General features: G+C 53.3%; 1 long non-coding RNA gene across 1 annotated transcript; it reads left to right on the top strand.

The window, feature by feature from the left end:
- Positions 1–214: 214 nt before the first annotated feature.
- On the top strand, positions 215–5106 carry LOC129406763 (uncharacterized). The gene is made up of 3 exons (XR_008631219.1): positions 215–310; positions 1862–1996; positions 4880–5106. It is a non-coding gene; the product is annotated as an uncharacterized LOC129406763 (long non-coding RNA).
- The last annotated feature ends 10351 nt before the right edge of the window (positions 5107–15457 follow it).

Consider the following 15457-nt stretch of genomic DNA (forward strand, 5'->3'; position numbering starts at 1 on the left):
GGACCATCAATGGCATCAGTGGGGGCATCAGGGAGGTGGGAGACTGGTGAACCCCTCGGTTCTGTGCAGGGACTGGCTGGAGGCAGCGGAAGAGAAGGTCGTGATTGAGGGAGGCAGAGAAGGAGAGCTGGGGGAGGTGCAAGTGGGGGTCCCCCGTTACATCACCTTCTCCTTGCAGAGCCAGAGCCCAACGGCAGGCAGTGCCACTACTGTGCCGGGAGCGCGTCTGGCCCCTGTGACACCTTCTCGGTCCTGAACTGCACCGGGAGGGAAACTTCCTGTGTCCGGCTGGCAGGGAGCTGGCATGGAGGTAAGGGCTCCCCCACCCCACCCCACGCCAACCCCGGTTGGCGCCAGCCCCAGGACGCTATTGCTCAGAGCAAACCCCGCTCAAACCCAACTATAGTTTCCCAGGATGGGGGTCTTGGGGGACCAGCTGGACATATCAGTCTCTGTGGTTGCAGCAACACAGAGCAGAGAGCACTGAGTAGTGAGCACAGGTAGACTCAGGGCCTCTCCATGGGGTCCCTGCACGCCCCTCTTTAGCTTCCAGGCAGCCTCCAGCTTTTCACTTGGAGGGTGAAGAATCTGACAGTGTCGCCCTAAACTTTCACCAGCTGAAACTGTCACAAAAGTCCCTCTGACCTCAAGGGGTGAAGTGTAGTCCCTTCTTTGCATCCAGGTCTAAAAGTCACCCTGATGTGTGGCTGGAGAGGTAGTACAGTGGGGAGGGTGCTGGCCTTGACCAGGGCCGACCTGGGTTCAATCCCCAGCATCCCACACAGTCCCGAAAGCACCCACAGAAGTACTTCCTGAGCACAGTACCAGGAGTAATTCCTGAGCACTGCCAGGTATAGGTCCCCAAATGAAAAATTAAATCACCCCAATGTGTTTGCCAATGGTGTAGTGCAGAGCAAAGTGGCTTAGGAACCCAAGGGGCCATGGAAGATTCTGGTCTCCAGTGCCCTGGCCGCTTCTGGCCTGAGCTTTTGTTCCAGGCATGCTCTACACATTCAGATGCCAGCCACAAACAGCAGAGCCTGGGGGGGAGGCGGGAAGTGAGGGGTGGAGTGGGGTCTTGCACCCAGGCCGGGAGGAGCCTTTGATAGAGGCACTGGTGCAGGGTGACACTCACAGTCTTCTACCATCAGTCGCCTGCCCTGATGGTAGCTTGCGGGGGGAACTAAATGCCAAACACACATTTCCTGTGTGTTTGGAGGCTGATGGAAGTCAGGCAAATTCCCAGTGTCTCCTAACAAAGCAAAATGGGAGAGCGGTGAGCAGACAGAGGTCCTGAGAGGAAATCTGGTCATCGCCTGCTCTGGGTCAGCTGTGGGTGTGGGGTGCCGAGTTTTGGGTTCTCACTTCTGCCTGGGACCTGGGGAAGGATGTTTGGCAAGGAGCCCCCGGTGGGTGGGGCTTCCTGGCTCAGCACAGGCAAAGTCAAAATCCTCTCTGGGGAAGAGCTCCCAGGATGCCCCCAGACTCCCCCCTCCAAACCCTCCCCCCTTCGCCCTGCTGTGTGAGTACCTGCTCCCAGGCCATCAAAGAAATGCTCCAGGAAAGGGACCTTCCTGAACAAGGGCCAGAGCCCCAGAGGATAGAGGCGGGCCCCGGAGGAGCCCAGGGCGCTGTCAGGGTCCGCAACGGGACAGAAATAGCCGCTGCCTCTGTCCTGTGTTGGGACAAATGAAGTTAGAATCCCCCAAAGGAGCGCGCGAGTGAAGCTTATGAGGGAGCTGTGAAAATGAATCGTCCAGAGAGCCGCGAGAGACAAGAGACCAAGAAAGATAGCCGTGAGAGGGGGAGACTGGGCTCTGGGCCTCCCCACCATGCCGGCAGCCTCTCCCTGTTTCTGCAGGGCATTCTCAAATCCTGATGGGCTGTGGGACACCGGAGGTCTGCGGGCAGCGTGCCACGGCCACCCTGGGGATGTCTGGATTCCAGCTCACCTCCACGCCTGAGTGCCACCCTGCTGCTTCCTCCACTCAGCCAGGTGCTTTGTACTGGGGTGTGGCGGGGGCGGGGGTTGGGCCTCACCCAGCAGTGCCCAGGCCTTCCTCCTGGCTCTGTGCTCAGGGATCACTCCTGATCGCTGGAGGGAATCTTATGGGGTGCCGGGATCAAATGGAATGCAGAGCAAGTGCCTTGGTCCACACTCAGGTGCTTTGAACCCCAACTTCCTGAGACTCTACATGCCCTTCCCAACACTGTTCCCAGGGTACCTTCTCCCCCAGCTCAATTCTCCCTGAGAATACAAGTGCCCGTATACACATACACACACACACACACACACACACACACAGAGACAAACCCACAGACATACATACCCACAGACACACAAACACACAAACACACACCCAGAGACCCACCCACAGAGACACACACAGACACACACAGAGACACACACACTGACACCCACTCACACACACCACTGGACACGTTTCCTATTGGGTACAATCATCCCCACTTCTATCCCAGCCCCCCAAAAACCCATCTACAGAGGAGCACGAATTTATAAACACAAACGTCCTATTATGTAAGATCAGAGAGGGGCACGGGTTTCAAAAAAGAAATCCGAGTTTTTTTTTCTTTCCTTCACTTCCTTGCTTGTGAAAGAAGACAGATTGGCCCATGGTCCTCTTCGCTTCACAAAGAACACGGACAATCATTTTTATCTGGCAGAAAAGAGAGATGCTGATTGAGAAAGCATTTGCCAGAATGGCAGCTTTTTAAGTAAACCAGCTGAGCAGAATTACAGACACTTTAGGGGTGAGAAGGTCACCTTTAACCCTGGAGAGAGCAGCACCCCCACATGTGTAGGGGGAAGCTGGAGGTTTTGGTTTTGGTTTTTGGTTGTTATTTTTTCCTAGAAGCCCTACAGCAGGTCCAGTTCTGGGCCAAGGATCTGTTTGGCAAATCTGCATTCTGCCTTTTGGGGCCTCTGATCACTAGCTGCCAGGGGCTTGACAGCTCAGAATTTAGCACTGTAGCACTGCACTGTCGTCCTGTTGTTCATTTGCTTGAGTGGGCACCAGTAACGTCTCTATTGTGAGACTTGTTGTTACTGTTTTTGGCATATTGGATACGCCACTGGTAGCTTGCCAGGCTCTGCTATGCAGGTGGGATACTCTTAGTAGCTTGCCGGGCTCTCCGAGAGGGATGGAGGAATCAAACCCGGGTTGGCCATGTGCAAGGAAAATGCCCTACCCGCTGTGCTATCGCTCCAGAATTTAGCAGTGGATTAAATAGTGGCCATTGCGTAGAAAAAATAATGTGTCCTGGGGAGCTAAAAAAAATACACTATGGGGAAAAAAATCTGGGGAGGTAGCACAGTGGGAGAAGGTGCCCGCCTTGTATGTAGCTGACCTGGTTTCCATCTCTGGTACCACGTTGGGTTCCCCTGAGTCCAAAGCCAGGAATAACCCAAAGCCCAAGGATGTTTGGGTGTGGCTTACTCTCTCTGGGAAAGGACAATATGGGAAGGAAAAGGAGCAAAAGAGGGCCTGGAGTGATAGTCCAGTGAGGAGGGCATTTGCCTTGCATGTGGCCAACCCAGTTTCAATCCCGGCATCCTCTATGGTCCCCTGAGCACTGCCAGGAGTAATTCCTGAGTATGGCTGGGTGTGTCACACACCACACATATGCTCAAAAAAGCAAATAATAAAAAATAAAAATAAATATGAGCAAAGATGCTAATAATATATGCAGCCTCTGCAGATGCACATCCATGTAGGGACACCCCAGTTGTCAGGGTCACACAGACTGAGAGTTGGTACCTACCACCCACATGCACAGATATCCAGATGAGATGAGCTGAACATTCATAGATGTTCCATAGACATCTGCCTCTGCATGAGTGAATGCACCTAAATTTTGTTCGAAATAGACACAGAAATACAACAACATGTACATGCATAAACACGCATACATGCATAAACATACAGGCATGCATAGACACAAACATGTGTCTCTGACATACCCTCTTCTCTCTATCTCCCTCTCATCTCTCACCCTCTCTCTGTTTTGGGGCTACACCTTGTGGTGCTCAGGACTTACTCCTGAGCACTGCTTGCACTCAGGGATAATTCATAGTGGGGCTGGGGGGAACATGTGGGGTGCTGGGATTGACCTGGGCTGGCTGCATGCAAGGCAAGTGCCTTACCTGCTATGCTGTTGCCCCCACCCCGACTTGCCCTCTCTGCACACCAATATGTGGAGATCCCCTGACTCTCACAGAGTGGCCAGGGAGTAGCACACACATGTGCCCACCCTCCTGTAGAGAGTTCGAAAACACGCCAGGTTTCACATAGACCAGGCCATCATGTGTGACGCCCAGAAACAGGCCTGGGTGGGCATCCACATAACAGGTGCCCAGGAGATGCCACCCACTATCCACACATGCCTTCCCTGGCACATAGTGACACTGCCAAGAGGCACAGGCACACATGTACATGCAGGCTCACACACACCACACACATGTACACACACCACACACACGTACACACACCACATACATACTCACACACCACACGCACATGCATACCCCAAACACACATGCACACACATGCTAACACACACCACACTCACATACCCAAACACACACCACACACATACACACTCACACACCACACATATGCTCACACATACCACACACACATGCACTCCCTAAACGCACATGCATACACACGCTCATACACACCACACACACAAATATACCACACCACATAACAGATGCAGTCTCTGTTACACACACACCATACACACACATACATGTTCACACTTACCAAACATACACATATGCTCAAACACACCACAAACCCCAAACACACACACCTGTACATGTGTGCTCTAGCAGTTCATCTTCCTCTCTCTCCAGCCCATGAAATCATGACCCTGTTGGAGGCAGATGCCATTCAGCCCAAGGCAAATGAAGAGCCCCATAATCCCAAGACCAAATCCACTGAGACCCCCAGCACAACCGAGACTCCCAGCACAACCGAGACCCCCAGCACAACCAGGACCCACAGCACAACCGAGACCCCCAGCACAACCGGGACCCACAGCACAACCGAGACTCACAGCACAACCGAGACCCCCAGCACAACCGAGACCCCCAGCACAACCGAGACCCCCAGCACAACCAGGACCCACAGCACAACCGAGATCCCCAGCACAACCAGGACCCACAGCACAACCGAGATCCCCAGCACAACCAGGACCCACAGCACAACCGAGATCCCCAGCACAACCAGGACCCACAGCACAACCGAGATCCCCAGCACAACCAGGACCCACAGCACAACCGAGATCCCCAGCACAACCAGGACCCACAGCACAACCGAGACTCACAGCACAACCGAGATCCCCAGCACAACCAGGACCCACAGCACAACCGAGACTCACAGCACAACTGGGACCCACAGCACAACCGGGACCCACAGAACAACCGGGACCCACAGTAAGACCAGCACCACAACCAAGAGCCACAACGGGATTGAACCCACCACGTGTTTCACTTGTGACAGCCTCGACAAGTGTAAGCCACAGCCCTGCGGGCAGGACAGGAGCTGTCTGCAGGTGTCCGCTGTCGTTGGTGAGTGCCCCTGGGACAGGATGCAGGCAGGGAGGAAAGACAGGTCTGGGTACTGCAGCGGGCACTGGGTGGTAGGAGGGAAAGCTTGAGCCTGGGCAGCCAAGCTGGCATCAGTGACCTGTCTGAAGAGTGCACTGGCCCACAGCCGTGAGGCTGGACTGGTCCAAGGAGAACCGGTGCTGTCTGGTTCTGCCTGGAGATCTCTAGGGTCTCACACTAAGGGAAAAGAAAACTGAACGGGGGTAGCTTGAGGTGATTTTGTTTTTTCGGGGGGCCACGCCAGCATGGCTTCAGGGTTATTCCTAGCTCTGCACTCAGGAATCACTCCTGGAGGGCTCAGGAGACCATATGGATGCCAGGAATTGAACCTGTATCAGCTGCATGCAAAGCAAGTGCCCTATCCACTGTGCAATCGTACTGGCCCCTTGTGATTTTTTGTTTGTTTGTTTGATTGTTTTGTTTTGCTTTGGGGCCACTCCAAAAAGAAAGAAAGAAAAAACTGGAGTGACAGTACAATGGAAAGGGTGCTTGCCTTGTATGCAGGCATCAGGTTCAAACCCTGGCACCCCATATGATCCTGAACCTGCCAGGAGTGATCCCTGAGCAAAGAGCCAGGAGTAAGCCCTGAGCACCACCGGGTATGGCCCCCTCCCCATTGCATCCCTCCTAAGTTGTGTCGTTTGTTTTATTGAAGTGTTCTTTTTTTGTTTGGGGGTCACACCCAGCGATGTTCAGGGCTTACTCCTGGCTCTGCACTCAGTAATTACTCCTGGCAGTGCTCCAGGGACCATATGGGGTGCTGGGGATCGAACCTGGATTGGCCACGTGCAAGACAAGCACCCTATCTGCTGTACTATCGCTCTAGTCCCTACCCTAAAGTTCATTTTTAGAGATGTTCTTGATACAAGTCCTTTATTAGTTATGTGATTTGCAAATACTTTCTTTGAATATGTTTTTTGTTTGTTTTGGGTGAGAGTGGTAAGGTCAAAGGGCAAAAACATAAAGCATAAGGGAGGAGAGACGTAGTCACGGCCAGCCATCATGGTACCTCCGGCCACCTTCTGACTGGGGTCCTTCCCACAGCCCCTCCGGGTCTATCTCACAAAGAAGAACTGGAATCTTCTTCTAGAAGGGGAGGAGGGCTTCCATGTACATGGGGATGGTGAAGGCAGCATCTCACCCACAGTGTGGGCATTTCCGGGGTCCCGGAGAAGTTTCTGACTTTGCCCGTGAGGTTGGACATCATGGGACAGAACCTGTTCCTGGTCATAGGCAGGGCAAAGGGCTAGGAGGGATTTTTTTTCTTTTGGATTTTTGGTATATACCCAAATTGTTGGGGCAACTCTCAGCTCTGTGCTTGGGCATCACTTCTAGTGGGACTCGGGGCACCATGAAGCACTGGAGACCAAGAAGAGGCTTTCTGGGTTTCCCCCCTAGTTTTTGGGTCACACAATGATGTTCAGACTTTCTCCTGGCTCTGTGCTCAGGAGCCTCCTATGTGGTGCTGGTGATTGAGCCCCGGTGTGCCACGTGCAAGGCCAAGCACCTTCCCTGCTGTTCTTTCTCCTTGGCCCCTCAAGGAGACTTCCTGAACCATGTGGCCAGTGCACAGTGACAGGGTCTCAGCCTAGGTGATACCCGAGGCATCTGGAAGCTTCGGCTGGGTGGCTGATGGTTGCCTGTCTTTGGCGGGGGTGGAACGCGGGGAGGGCACACCTGGTGGTGCCGATGCTCAGGGCTGACTCCTGACTCTGTGCTCACCTTAGTAGGGATGGAGGAACCAACCCTATGGGGTGCCGGGGATCAAACCCAGGTCAGGTGCATAAAAGGCCAGAGCCCTCCCCGCTGTGGGCTCCAGCCCTGTGGTTGCCTTTCCTCACATGCTCCCTTCCCACATCTTCGCAGCATCTGGTCAGGCCCTCTGGCACTGGAGGAACGGCTCGTGTGTGGCCGAGAAGGACTGCCGCTCTAGCAACATCTCTTCCTTCACTGTCGGCTCTGGCACAGGCTTCTGGGTTAACACCACCTGCTGCCAGGGCCTCTGCCCAGCGCCTCCTCTTCCCGGTAAGCTGCTCACAGGCTGTCTGATGGGCAGGTCGGCGGGTGTGGGTGCCTTTGGAGGAGAGTTTGACCCTGGGTTTGGGGTCAACCTGACTATCAGAGGCTTGCTGACCCCAGCTAAGCATCTGTCAGACCGCTGCCCTGTGGCCGAGCCTGTGGGTGCTCGGAGAGTGCCCCTGTAACTGACTTCCATCTTTCCCCGCAGAAAAATTTCTGGTCTCACAGAAGCAGAGCAATTCCCTGTGTCATATGTGCAATGGGTACGTCGGGTCCTGCGACTCTTCCTTGTTTATGCGGTGTCCCCATGGGGAGAACAGCTGTGTCCGGCTGGAACTGGAATTAGGAGGTAACATGCGTGCGTGTCTGTGTTTAAATCGATATGTATGAGTGCATGCATGTGTGTCTATGCATGAATGTGTGTATATATATTCATGAGTGTCTATGTGTGCATGTGTGATCACATGCATATGTTCATGTATGTGCATGTGTGCATGTATGCATGTATATGTGTAACATATGTGCATGGGTGTCTAGCATGGGTGTCTATGTGTGCCTGTGTGTTCATGACTGAGTATGTGTGTATGTATGCATGGGTGTCTATGTGTGTCCGTGTGTGTGCATGAATGTGCATGTGAATGGACGTATGCACACACATGCTTCCGTGGGAGCGAGCCTGAGTCCATGGTTTGGGATGTTAGCGTGTCAGAGCTGGGGTCTATCTCCATCTCTGAGTTTGTGGGTCTGAGAAGAGAGATTCTGTGGAGACCCAGTTACTCTGCAGAAGGGGCAGGGGGAGCACCCGGGGTTATGTGAGGACAGGGGAGTCCTGCAGGGGTGCTGGAGGGTTCCAGAGCAGGGCTCTGTGGGTGGGGAGGGGCGCAGGGCAGGTTGGCGCATGCCTGGCTGGGTGATCCCTGAGTGGTATCCTGGCATTAAGTGTCCCCAAGCATCTCTCCCCGCTATACCGCCAGGCCAGGCCCCCATTCAAGCAGGGACCCCTGGGCAAAACCGAGATAGCAAATGTGTGTGTATATTTGTGTGTATATATGTATAAATGGGAAGACTGACAGATAGCTCCATTCAGAAATGGGAAAATATGGGGGGAGGGGCCAGATAGGACAGTGGGCGGGACACTTGCTTTTCATGATGATTTTCCAGATTTGATCCCCGGCACCCCTTGGTCCTGCCAGGAGTGATCCCTGAGCACAGAGCCAGGAGTCAGCCTGAGCTGTGTGTGGTCCAGTCCCTCTCCTTCAAAAAGATAACCTCAATGGAAGGGGCTGCACAGCGAGGCCCCAGCCCAAGGTCCAGAGCGTTTCTTGGACACCCAAGCGAAGGCTCGAGGGCCAGAATAATAGTCCAGAGGGCCGGGCACTTGTCTTGCACACGGCCAACCCAGGCTGCTTCCTCGGCATCCCAGAGGGTCCTCCGAGCACCACCAAGAGTAATTCCTGAGTGCAGAGCCAGGAGCAACCCCTGAGCATCACTGGGTGCGACCCAAAAAACAAAGCAAAGAAACAAAATGAAGGCTCATCAGCCTCCACACCTGTCCCAACCCCAAGGGCCCCACTTTTGTTGTGACCAAGTCCTTTTAGAAAACCTGGTGGAGGCTGGTGACCCCAAAGCCAGAGTTTTGCAGAGTCTGTGGTGTTGAGTGGGGGAGCAGGATGGGGACACTTGGGGCACCTGCCCCCCATGATGATGGTCACCATACCTCCACAGGTGGCCAGAACATGAGCATGAGTGGCTGCAGCACCCACAACGTCTGTGACACCGTGAAGATGATCCAGGATTCCTACAAGCTCAGTGACTTCTGGCTGTTCCAAAACTTCAGGGGGGCCCGTTGCGAAGGCAGCAAACCCTGGTCCCTTACCACCAATGGCCACTCAGGCACCACTCCGGGCCTCTACCTGGTCCTGCCCACACTGCTGGTGGTACTGGGCATGGCGCTGTCCTGAGGAGGCCACCACAGGTCCCAGAAGCCCCATCTTGTCCCGTGCCCCCCACCTCTATTACTCCCTACCCCAGCCACCTTGTCATCACGAGGCCCTGCTACAGGTTTCTGTTGAGAAAACCAGGACAACCTTGTCCCTTAGACTCTGAGTTTCCCCAAGACTGTGCCTCACCCCCAGTCTCAGTAGCTTTCCTCCCTCCCACTAGAGACATTCTCCTTCCCTCGGAAGCACCCTTAAGTCCCAGCCTCCTTCTCTTCACCCCTCTTTGGCGGGGGCTCCCCAACATCAGGCCTTTTTCCTGTGTCTCCTCCCAAACTCGGAAAAGCATCCCCTCCCTTTGCTGTCCACCTGCTTTAGAGTCTAATGAAGTCCAGAGTGGCCAAAGTGGACTTAAGGGCCACTTAAGGACTTGATATAACCCCTTCGGGGGTCATCGCACCCCACCTCGGACCCGCCTTGGGTTTGCTCCCCAGCCATGGACACACTAGAATGAATCATGTTCCATGACACGGTCTGAGTTTCCTTTTTCTTAACGTTGCAGCTGCGAACAAAGCTCGAGTGGGGTCCTGCTGTCTCCTGTGGGCATTTCTGGAACCTCAGAGGACCTACAGGGGACAATGCCACAGAGTCGGGTGCATGAACTTGAGCAATCAATGTGGATGAGCAGAAGTGGAGAGTAAATTAGGGCCAGAACGATAGTACAACAGGTAGGCCTTTGCCTTGCACGTGGCCGACCCAGGCTCCATCTCCAGCATCCATATGGTCCCCTGAGCACCACCAGGAGTGATTCCTGAGTGCAGAACCAGGAGTAACCCCTGTGCACTGCTGGGTGCATCCCACAGACCAGAAAAAAGAACAAGAGAAAGAAAGACAGAAAGAAAGAAAGAAAGAAAGAAAGAAAGAAAGAAAGAAAGAAAGAAAGAAAGAAAGAAAGAAAGAAAGAAAGAGAGAGAGAGAGAGAAAGGAAGGAAGGAAGGAAGAAAGAAAGAAAGAAAGAAAGAAAGAAAGAAAGAAAGAAAGAAAGAAAGAAAGAAAGAAAGAAAGAAAGAAAGAAAGAAAGAAAGAAAAGGAAAGAGAAAGAGAAAAAACGATGAGTGAACCCCCAGGGGACTGAATGCAGAGGCGAGAATGCAGGAAGTATCCAGGAATGACTGACGGCACCAGAAGTGCTGCCTTTGCTCCTCACCTCATCACATTTCTGCATGAACTCATGAGCTCCATGCCAGGCACATGGGCAAGGCTAAGGGAACACTTGCTCTCATGAAGCTGTTTTAGCGGGAGAGACTGGGAATCACTAACACATAGAACATACCAGAAAGGGGCTGGAGAGATCCTACGATCATATACGACACTTGCCCCGCACACAGATGGTCTGGGTTTGCTCTCTGGCACCCCATATGGTCCCCTGAGCCTTACAAGTACTGAATCAGGAGGAAGCCCTGAGCACAGCTGAGAGGCCCCAAGCCAAACATAAATAAAAGCAAACTAGTGATTTGGGGGCTCGCCTTGCATGTGCCACCCAGCCCTGCTCCACTCCCGGCCACCAAAGGGTCTTCTGAGTGTTGCCAGGTGCAGCCCTGGAGGCCCTGAGCACTTTGGGGTGGTCTCGGTGGACCCCAGCACTATTGGCCTGAGCAGCGCAACACCTTCAGGCCCTAGTATTGAACTGTCCAGCCAGTTAGCTGAGGATCGCTTGGAGTGACCCCCACTGCCCCCCTGGAGAGGTCCCGGCACACTCACACACATCCCCACCACCAAAAAATCGCTTTTGTTTTAGGGTCACACCTGTCAGTGCTCAGGGCTTCCTCCCGGCTCTGAACTCAGGGGTCACTCCTAGTGAACTGGACTCAGGGGACCACATGTAGTGCCCGGGATGGAACCTGGGTTAGTCTCATACCAAGCAGGCAACCTACCCTCTGTGCTATTGTTCTGGGCGCCCCCAAAGCTCTCTCTGGCAGCAGAAGTAGGCTTGGAGAATGGAAAGGACCGATGCCCTCGTGCCTCCTTAGAGTTGGTAGAGCTCTTGTTCACACAGCTCGAGAGTGGCCACCAAGGGCCACCAGTGACCACCCCACCCCCAGCCGAAAGCCAGCCCAAACCTGAACAAGGAACAGGAACCAGGAACAGGGTTCAAGAGACAGAGTACAGGCCGGGCGCGCCAAAGGTCCTGAGTACCGCCCCAGCCAGTGTGTCCCCAGCCCAAGCCCCAAGTCCCCTGTGTTTCACTGGGATGGGGGAATGAGGGCGTGGCCTTTATGAATATGGGGCCCCCTGGGTCAGAGAGATCACGCACTGGACTGGAGTGCAGGCTTGTTCCACGTCCAGAGGTGCTCAGAGACTACTCCGGGCTCTGTGCTCAGGAGTGACCCCTGGTGGTACTCAGGGGGACCCTCTGCAGTGATGGGATCTGAACCAGGGCTGCCAGGAGACCGCACCAGCACCTCACCTGCCTGCCTCCCTCCCTTGGCTGCAGAGCACCTGCTTTGGGTTTGATCCCCAGCACTGAGCATGGCTGGGAGCAACTCCTGAGCACTGTGAGCCCACGACCCAAAACCCAGGGACAAAAAATGGGGAGGTCAGCTGTCCAACAGCAAGGAAGTGGAATCTGCTAAGCGCCTGGCTGAGCATAGAAGAGACTCCCAGAGAAGGAAGTCCCCAAAGGGGACGCCCAGCTGACCTGCTTGCCGGCCCTTGGAGCTCCACAGACTGCACCCTCATGGGCACCTGAGCCAGACTCTGGGCGTGAGGTGACAGGGTGCCGCTTTATCTTTGAAAGTGAGGCACGGCAGACCCGGGTTCGATCCCTGGCATCCCATATGGTCCCCTGAGCACTGCCAGGAGTAATTCCTGAGTGCCAAGCCAGGAGTAACCACTGAATATTTCGGGGTGTGACCCAAAAGCCAAAAAAAAAAAAAAGGAAAGGGTGTCAGCTGGTGGTCCCAGAGGGATGGGCGAGGGGGCAGGGGGGCCAAGATGGCTGAATGGGCTGAGCGACCACTTTGCGTGTAGGAGACGCGGGTTCAAGCTCCAGTACCACTCAGTCCCCAAGTACCACCAGGATTAAGTCTCGCACGTGGAGGCTGGATGAATCACTCCCTATCCAACACCCACAGGTGTGATTAAGAAATGTAAACCCGGGGGCTGGAGCGATAACACAGCGGGTAGGGCATTTGCCTTGCACTCGGCCAACCCAGGTTCGATTCCCAGCATCCCATATGGTCCCCTGAGCACCGCCAGGAGTAATTCCTGAGTGCAGAGCCAGGAGTAACCCCTGTGCATCGCTGGGTGTGACCCCCCCAAAAAAGCAAAAAAAAAAAAAAAGAAATGTAAACTGAAAAAAAGAAAAGAAATGTAGGCTGTGGGAGCTGGAGCCATAGTACAGAGGGGAAGGAGTTTGCCTTTCACATGGCTAACTCAGGTTCAATCCCTGGCATCCTAAATGGTCCCCCAAGTACTGCCAGGAGTAATTCTTGAGAGCCAAGTGTAACCCCTGAGCACCGCCGGGTGGGACCCAAAAAGCCAAAATAGAAAAGAAATTGCAGGCTGTGGGGTCCAGAGCCTCCTTCCTGCCACATCCTCTTCCTCCAGGCTCCAGGGAGGGAAGGGGTGCTGCATAAAACCAGAAGCCCCCCCGGCTTTGCAGACACAAAGGTGTCCCTGGCCCTTGGCTGGGGAAACAGAGGGAGGAGGGTGTGGGAGCATAGGCTGGGAAACTTGGAGAGAGTTCAGTACAAGTAAAACCATAACCTTAATATTGGTTCTGGTTAATAACACTTCCCCACAGCCAAGGCATGTGTTCAAACCCAACAGACTCTTGATTTGGGGGGTACCCTCTGCACTCAGGAATCACTCCTGGTGGTGCTCAGGGGACCACTAGGGGTGCGGGGGGTTGAACCACGGAAGTTCAATAAGGAAGTGCCCGACCCACTGGACTACGTTTCTGGCTCAAAGCCCATAACCACTTGCTCAGAGGATACCCCACAAAGGTGTGGGTACAGGAAGGAAGACGATGTTTCTGTCTGATGTTGAAACAAGGCATGACAGAGATCAGGATGTGACCAGGAAGCCCACAGGTGCTCAGGAAATGTTCTCAGGCCTCAAAAATGATCTCAGCCTCGACAATGAACTTTTTTTTTTTTTTTTTACAATTTTTTTTTTTTAATTTTTATTAAATCACCATGTGGAAAGTTACAAAGTTCTCAGGTTTATATGTCAGTTATACAATATTCAAACACCCATCCCTTCACCAGTGCCCAAATTCCACCACCAGAAACCCCAGTTTACCCCCCGCCCCCACCCCCTACCCCCTACTGTATAACTAATGAATTTCACTTCATTTTTTCTTTACCTTGATTACATTCCATAATTCAACACAAAACTCACTATAGTTGACATAACTCTCTCTCTCTCTTTTTTTTTCTCTTTTTCCTTTTCCATTTTTTTTTTTTAATTTTTCCCCCTCATCCCCCTTCCTGCGCCTCATAGTATGGTGTACTCCACGCCACGTTGGCCAGCGTGGGGCTTTTGCTTAGCTCATAGTCCAGAGGTGGCTGTTACATTAAGAACCTTCAATATTTCAACAAAAACTTACTGTTATTATTTGGAGTTTCCCCCCCAAGTCTGACCTGTTCAAATGGAACCCTTTCACATTGATGACAATTACAAATGTTAAGTCGCGCGGACGCAGCAGCGTCCGCGCGGTTTTGGATTTCTGTATAAAGTCCTGGGAAAATTCTGCCAGAAACCAATTCCTAAAGCTGTCTCTGGTTCCCGCTTGTTCCACATCCACCGGCTCTACAGGGGCATGGGCGCCCGGGCCGAAAACCCGGCCGGCCGGAGCCGAGCACAGGCCCGACTAGGGCTGGCTCTGTATCCTGTGGCTGTTTCAAGTTCAAAGCACACTTTTTTTTTTTTTTTTTCCGCGCCACCAAGTGCCTCGACAATGAACTTAACCAGAACTCAGGGGTGGGGGAAGGGGATGGCGCAGGGGAAAAGGGACTTGCTTACTTGAGCAGGATTTTTTTTTCCTTTTTCCCCTCTGTGCCCAGGAATTACTCCTAGCGGTGCTGAGGGATCCAATGGAATGCCAGGGATTGAACCTGGGTCAGCTGTGTGCAAGGCAAAAGCCCTACCAGCTGTACTGTCTTTCCCGCCCAGGACTTCGATTTTTATAGTTTATTTACAGGTTTCTGGAAGGGCTTATATGCATGCACATGGGCCAAGTTTTACAAGCATGTGACAAATCACTTAAAACTGATAAACGGGGGCCGGAGCAATAGTACAGTGGAGAGGGCACTTGCCTTGCCCGCAGCTGACCCAGGTTCAATCCCTGGCACCCCATATGGTCCCCCTGAGCCCCACCATGAGTGATCCCTGAGCACAGAGCCAGGAGTAAGCCCTGAGCACCGCCAGATGTGTGGCCCCCCAAATCAAAACCAACCAAGTCAACCAACCAACCAACCAACCAACCAACCAAAACTGACTAGTATGGCGCCAGGGTGATAGTATAGTGGGGAGGGTGGTTGCCTTCCACATGACTGACCCAGGTTAGATCTTCGGCATCCCTCAAACATCACTAGAAGTGATCCTTGAGCGCAGAGCCAGGAGTAAACCCTGAGCACTGCCCAATGTGGCCCCAAAACAAAAAACTAACAAAATAAAACAAAATAAAAACCCTGACAAGAAGCAATTGTAGAGAAAGCAGCAGAAAGAAAACCCAGGGAGTGGAGAAATGTCCACAGCCCCCAGACATCACAAGCCTTCCCTCTCGCCTGGACCACTGACCTTCACCCGGACCTGTAGTCTGTGACTCTACCCACAGTTTCAGGCTTTGCACTGAGCAAAG

Source organism: Sorex araneus, chromosome 8 (assembly GCF_027595985.1).
Source record: "Sorex araneus isolate mSorAra2 chromosome 8, mSorAra2.pri, whole genome shotgun sequence".
NCBI classification, from domain to species: domain Eukaryota; kingdom Metazoa; phylum Chordata; class Mammalia; order Eulipotyphla; family Soricidae; genus Sorex; species Sorex araneus.